The sequence below is a fragment of the Macrobrachium rosenbergii genome, chromosome 56, assembly GCF_040412425.1.
Source record: "Macrobrachium rosenbergii isolate ZJJX-2024 chromosome 56, ASM4041242v1, whole genome shotgun sequence".
NCBI lineage: Eukaryota > Metazoa > Arthropoda > Malacostraca > Decapoda > Palaemonidae > Macrobrachium > Macrobrachium rosenbergii.
In genome coordinates, this window is record NC_089796.1 from 26,569,950 (window position 1) to 26,577,286 (window position 7,337).

The following is a 7,337-nucleotide window of genomic DNA, read 5'->3' on the forward strand; positions in this document are numbered from 1 at the left end:
GGAGGAGGAGGAGGAGGAGGAGGAGGAGGAGGAGGAGGAGGAGGAGGAGGAGGAGGAGGGAGGAGGAGGAGGAGGAGGAGGAGGAGGAGGAGGGGAGGAGGAGGAGGAGGAGGAGGAGGAGGAGGAGGAGGAGGAGGAGGAGGAGGAGGAGGAGGAGGAGGAGGAGGAGGAGGAGGAGGAGGAGGAGGAGGAGGAGGAGGAGGAGGAGGAGGGGAGGAAGAAGTACACACACACCCGAACCTAAGTTGACTGGCTGAACTCAGCTCATTGGCTGTTGCTCCGATGGTGAATCATCTTCCTCCAGTCACTATGTACTCTTCCACCCATCGTCTATTGAAAAGTAGGAAAGAAGACGAGGAAACTGCGATACAGCATACAGCAACAAAAAGAGTGAGGGAGGAGAAGAAACTTCACCAAGGAAAGCTTCCTGGGACTTCTCATCCTTCAAAACAGAAACAAGAGGAGGGGAAGGGAGTGTAGAAACGCCCCCTCCCGAGACAGAGCAAGAACTGTAGACAGGAACAGCTACTGGTCTTGGAGATGACTTGCCAAAATCGGAAACTCTGTCTAAAGGACCTGCAACATCAATCTCCACTTCTTCCTCATGTCAAGGGAGACATGCTGGAAGGCAAGCAGAGGTCTCATATGACAGGTTATGAAACCACCACACTATAGCTCTTGAGAACCCTCCTCTATCTCAATACTTCTCGAGCTCTACATCATCTGAAAGGCATTACAACATTCCAAGTAACTGTGTAGTCAAAAGAAAAACTCTGCTTGTTTAGAGAGAAAACACTTCAGAACAAAAAAAAAAAAAATGTTTCAAATAAGGATGTTCAATAAAACGAGGTTGAGAAGATGTCTAAAAACAGAATGGTTGGTGGCGAGAGACAGGCCTCTCTCCTTGGGTGCATAATAGAAAAAAGATATAACAGAATAATAGAACAAACACCAAGGCTAAAACCAAGCTGGATTTGCATTCTATCAAAAGGCAAAACTAAGTTAGAGAGGGGAATTACAGTAAAGAGAAAGGCTCATAGGCTAAAACAAGTTGATAACAACTACGTAGCATACCTGTTTAGGAATAACTACACAGCAAGAAAGAACGAAAATAACAAAATGTAACAGAATATAACTTGTTGCGTTATTTCAAAATAGGCAAAGTATCTAAAAATAAAAATTATATTAAAAAACAAAAAGAATAATTAAGAATTAAGTCGAATGGCAGTCAGCAAAAGAGGCACGTCTATCTCCAGAAGGGGCCAAAAGAAAAAGTGAATGAGTACTAATTGGATGGCAGGGATGTGAGAGAGTGCGAAAGAAAGAGCAGGAAGACAAGTACTGCTAGTTTATTGAGGAAGCAACCCGCTTATAAAGCGGCATGCGGACGTCGGCGTATACGCGGACATCAGTACAAAATTTACGAGTGACCTGAGGTCAAAACTACTTCTCTACACAAAACAGGACAGGTACATATAGATAACAGGATGCTTAACAACAGTTGATTAGATACAAAAAATACTCTGACACATATACTATGTATAAGGGCAAATGAACAGGTAATAAATGTACAAATTACAATAATGATAATAAGGCTGTGTACTGCGACCTCGGGTCAGCTGTGAAGGCACCGTAGAAAACAAGAGGCTCATCATAGAGAACCCGTTGAGCGGGGACTTTACAATACTCCCTCCCGCAAGACACAGGTAACATCTGATCAAAGCAGGTATCTGTTGGGGCGGCGGAGAGGGCCGCGCCTTCTCGATGTCAGCTGGGGGGTGCGTTCGACTTCTCCGGTACCCTGCGGATAGGAGTGTTGGGTTGCTCTCCTGCCCGGACCTGGGGCCTTCCAGGGGCGCCCACGAGGTTTTCTTGCGGGCGGGGCGGACTGAAGGGGCACCGCTTCCTGTGAGGGGCTTTGGGAAATGTCCCCAACTTCTTCCTCCAGGAACATGGGCTTGAGGCGGTCTACCGACACCCAGTCGTCCTTCCCGTGGACAGCCACCCGGAATGCCTTTTTGTTGCTCTCCAGGACAAGGAAAGACCCCCTGTAGGGCCTGGTTAAGGGTGGGCGTACGGCATTGTTCCTGACGAAGACGTGGGTGGCAGAAGATAGACCGGGAGGCATGAAGGGGGACGTCCTGTCGGTATATGTTCGCCGGCAGGGGGCGAACTTCCCAACCCTGTGGCGGAGCCTCTGTATTGTTAGGTCGTCCTGGTCCTCCGTGATGAGTTCGCCTGGAACTACGAGGGACTCCCCATAAACCTTTTCTGCTGTGGACGGGTTGCCGTTGGCTCTAGGGGCGGTCCTCAGCCCAAGGAGGACCCAGGGCAGCTGGTACTTCCAGTTGTCGGTGGTGTAACGAGCCATGAGGGACGCCTTCAGGGACCTGTGGAACCTCTCCACCATTCCATTGGCTGCGGGGTTGTAGGCGGTGGTGCTGTGGCGAGTGGTCCCCAGCAGGCATGCCAGGGCGGTCCACAGCTCGGACAGGAAGGCTGGGCCCCTGTCCGTGGTTATGTGGTCCAGGACACTGAACCGGCTGATCCAGCTGGAGAGGAGGGCCTCTGCACGCACTGGAGGTGGCTTCTTCCATGGGCGTCGCTTTGGGCCACCTGGTGGAGTGGTTGACGTGGATGCGCCCGAAACATCTCCCTGGCTGGGGAAAGTCGCCCACCCCCAATTCGGTGTGCCGCCCTACTTTGCTGGACTGGCACTTTATGCACTGCCTTGCCCAGGCCATTGTGTCCTTCTGTATGCCGTGCCAGACGAACTTCTCTGCCAGTAGCCTGGCCGTCGTCCTGCCGGAGGGGTGGGACAGTCAGTAGATGACGTTGAAGACCAGCCGATGACGGGAGGCGGGCGCCAGTGGGCGGGGGTGGCCAGTGCTTACGTCGTTCAGCAGTGTTGGCGCCCCAGGGACGAGGGGCACGTTCTTCCACTTCAGCGATGTGATGGCGGTGCGGTAAGCTGGAATCTCTGGGTCGACAGCCTGTTCCTGGGCGAGGTCCTCGTAGTCGATCCCAAGTTGCACTGCGTTGATCTTGATCCTCGAGAGGGCGTTGGCTATTGGATTCTTCCTGCCGGGGAGTTACTTGATGGTGCAGGTGAACTGCGATAGCTGCGAGGTGCCGCTGCTGCCTGGAGGACCATGCATCCCCCAGCTTTGTGAAGGCGTGGACCAGCGGCTGGTGGTCCGTCCAAATTGTGGTGAAGGGCGTACCCTCCAGGAGGAATTTGAAGTGGCGTACCGCCTGGTACACCGCGAAGAGTTCCCTGTCGAAGGTGCTGTAGCGGGACTCAGTGGGGCTGAGCTTCCTGCTGAAGACAGCGATGGGCTGAGGGGCTCCGTTGACAACCTGTTCCAGGATGACCCCACAGGTGACGTTGCTGGCATCCGTTGTTAGCTGGAGGGGGGCGCTGGGGTCCTGGTGGGCCAAGGCTGTTGCCTTGGCGAGGGCGGCCTTCGTCAGGGAGAAGGGTCATTGCTGGTCGGGGATCCACACTAAGGTCTTCGGAGGGCCCTTGAGGATCACCGTCAGGGGGGCCATGGTGTGCACGACCCCGGGGATGAACCTCCTGTAGTAGTTGACCATCCCGAGGAATTCTTGTACGCCCTTGATGGAGGTAGGGGTGGGGAACCTGACAACGGCCTCAACTTTAGATGCAACTGGGTGGACGCCTCCCGGGGATATCTCGTGGCCCAGGAATTCAACCCTATCGATGCTGAAGGTGCACTTGTCAAACCTGACAACGAGGCCATTCTCCTGCAGGCGCTGCAGGACCTTCCGGATGTGTCGAAGGTGTTCCTTGTGGGACCTGGAAAAAATTAGAATATCATCAACGTAGGAGACGCAGAAGTTCAGGTCCCCCAGGATGCTGCCCATCAGTCTCTGGAAGGTCGCCCCTGTGTTCCTCAGGCAGAAGGTGGAGAAGGCGAAGATGTAGGACCCAAAGGGCGTGATGATGGCAGTTTTGGGGATGTCTTCTGGAGCTACTGGTACTTGGAAATATGATTTTAAAAGATCTAGTTTTGAGAATATTTTGGCCCCGTGGAAGGAGGCCGTCAAGTCTTGCATGTTTGGTAAAGGGTAGTGGTTGGGTTCTGTAGCAAGGTTGAGCCGCCTGTAGTCGCCGCAGGGTCTCCAGGAGCCATCCGTTTTCTGCACCATGTAAAGAGGGGAGGCCCGGGGGCTGGGGGCCTTCCTGCATATGACGCTCCATCTCGGTGAAGGTCTTCTTGACCTCCTGAAGGCGCTGTGGGGGAAGCCTCCGGAACTTTGTGTACGCGGGGGACCTTTTGTCTTGATGTGATGATATATCCTATGTTTGGCGGGGGCCCGGGCACCTGATGAAACTCGGGTCTGAATACCTCTGGGAATTCCTTCAGGAGGGAGGTGTATTGGTGGGGAGCGATGGAACAGACTGTGGGCACCCTGGAGCCCAGCGACAAGGGCAGGGACTGGCAGGAATCGGTGTCCAGCAGGTGTTTGTGGCCGACATCGACTGCCAGTCTGAAGTGGGCAAGGAAGTCCGCACCCAGGAGCGGGGTCCTAACGTCCGCAACGATGAAGTTCCACTTGTATCTCCGGCCCAGAATGGAGACCGACAGGAGCCTGGTGTCGTAGGAGAGGATGGGGGACCTGTTGGCGGCCGTCAGGGAGGCGGCCAGGTGCGGCGGGTGTCTGCGGTCCTCTCTGGAAGGCGGGAACACTGACTGCATTGCCCCAGTGTCGATAAGCATCATCCTGCTGGAGACAGTGTCACGGATGTAGAAGCCTACTGGTGCGGGGTTCCTGGGTGTTTTGGGTGCTGCTGCCATGGCAGCCTGTGAGGGTGGCCGCCGCCTCCCCCGTTTTTTGGATGGGCAAAAAGGCAGGGGCTTCGCAATTCCGGGCCTCTTTGCCAAACCTCTGGTGGTAGTAGCAAAGCCCCGGCCTTTCCTTCTTCTGGTGGTGGGGTGGCTGCCTCCTGGCGACGATGTTGATGAACTCTGTGGTGGGGTCCTCCAGCTGGAGGCAGTTGATGGGGTGTGCGGGCGTGGATGCCCACTTCGCCGCCCTCGTGAAGTCGGTCAGCTGCTGCGCCCTCCTTATCAGGTCCTCAACCGGCAGGGTGTAGGGCTCTGTAATCTGTCCACGAACCTCTGGGAGTAGCTGCCGCAGGAGGATCTCCCTCGACAGGCTAATCTCTTTGTGTCTGCCGCTGCTGTCTGTCTCGGGGAGGAGGAGGAGGTCCTGGAGGGCATGCCATGTCTCCAGAAGGTTAGCAGGTCTCGATGAGAGTGGCCTTTAATTCTTGGAAGGTGGCAGGGCTTGTGGTTGACGTCACCCACGGGGCAACCTTTCTGTATATCTCCTCTGGTAGGGCGTTGATTACGATGTCCGCCTTCAACACCTCGTCGGTCAGGCCTGCCACCCTGAATTGCCCCTCGACCCTGTAGAGCCAAGACGCTGGGTTCTGATGGGTGAACGGCGGCAGTTTTATGCTGAGGGCAGCCCTCGGTTGGTCCGTCAGGAGGGGCATCGCGTGGGGAGCGGGTACCAGTGTGGAGGAGCGCTCGGGTTTCAGCATGGAAGAGGGCTCGAGAGGGGGTTGCGCGAGGGAGACATCTGCCTCCGAGAAGTTCACAGTTATTTGTATGTGGGAGGGAATGTCTGCATCCATGCTCATTCCACACTCTCACTTGAGTGTGAGGGAACACTCGCATCAATACACGCTTGGGAGCATGCCATGTGGGGCCGCTAATGACGTCGGTGATTTGCCGACGAGGGTCGGTAACGCCCAAACGCTTTGTTAGAGCGCCGTAGTTAGTCCGTTAGGGGCGCGGGGTGGTTCATCAGGCCAAGACTAAGTCGCCGTTTGGGTCCGTTAATGGCTCCGGGAACCACTCTGGGGGTCACCACTATGAGAGGGTGTGAAAGAAAGAGCAGGAAGACAAGTACTGCTAGTTTATTGAGGAAGCGACCCGCTTATAAAGCAGCGGGCGGACGTCAGCTTATACGCGGACATCAGTATAAAATTTACAAGTGACCTGAGGTCAAAACTATTTTTCTACACAAAACAGGACAGGTACATATAGATAACAGGATGCTTAACAACAGTTGATTAGATATAAAAAATACTCTGACACATATACTATGTATAAGGGCAAATGAACAGGTAATAAATGTACAAATTACAATAATGATAATAAGGCTGTGTACTGTGACCTTGGGTCAGCTGTGAAGGCACTGTAGAAAACGGGAGGTTCATCATAGAGAACCCACTGAGCGGGGACTTTACAGAGATTCTTCCCTTCCACTGATAGCCAACTACCAATATCCACCTTGTTTTTAGTTAAATGGCTGGCTCCAGCTTACACTGAAAATAAATCCCCTATGTAAAGACCAAAGGTTTGTAAACATGTAGGAAAATTTTTTTTTTAATGTATATGTTAAATTTTACCATACTGTATTTCATCTTTTCAAAAATCACAATTTCTGAAAGTAAATTGTATTTTTCCTAATTATACAAACCTGAGGTCCTTTACTTTAGAAATTACTTTCAGCGTAGACTGGAAAAGGCCATTAAACTCTTGAGCAAAGTGGTTAGGCAGCTCTTCGTTGGGTGAGTCGGTAGAGCTGTGGACTGCCACTTGCTGAGCCGGAGTTTGATTCCCCGGCCAGCTGGTGAAGAGTTAGAGGAATTTATTTCTGGTGATAGAAATTCATTTCTCGCTATAATGTGGTTCGGATTCCACAATAAGCTGTAGGTCCCGTTGCTAAGTAACCAATTGGTTCTTAGCCACGTAAAATAAGTCTGACCCTTCGACCAGCCCTAGGAGAGCTGTTAATCAGCTCAGTGGTCTGGTAAAACTAAGGTATACTTAGTAACTACTGCCAGGTAGTCGGGAATACCCACCTGCCCAGATGTAAAGATTCCAGTTTGCCTTTCGGTCCAGGTTCAGATTGAGGGGTGGCATGAGGTGGGCATAATATGTAATGTAAAGTACCTCAGGTTTGTATAATTAGAAAAAATACAATTTACTTTCAAAAATTGTGATTTATTCCGACAAGATATACAAACCGTCGGTTGGAGGGAGGAATCTGAGTGAGTCTCCTGAACTGACAGGAGTTCTGCACACCTGGGCTACACCTCCTGGTTGAAAGAGCAAGGAGGAGTACCCAAGCCTCTGACATACTGATAGGAGTGTAGGAACTGCAAGGTCAAATGTCAGATACTGGACCTTTTCGCATGAGTGAGGAAACGTGACTCATACGAAATATGCTGGAAGAATCTTAGACTCGGGGGGCAGCAAGGAAAAGCTGAGATTGGGTTTCCCTTATTGCCAGAC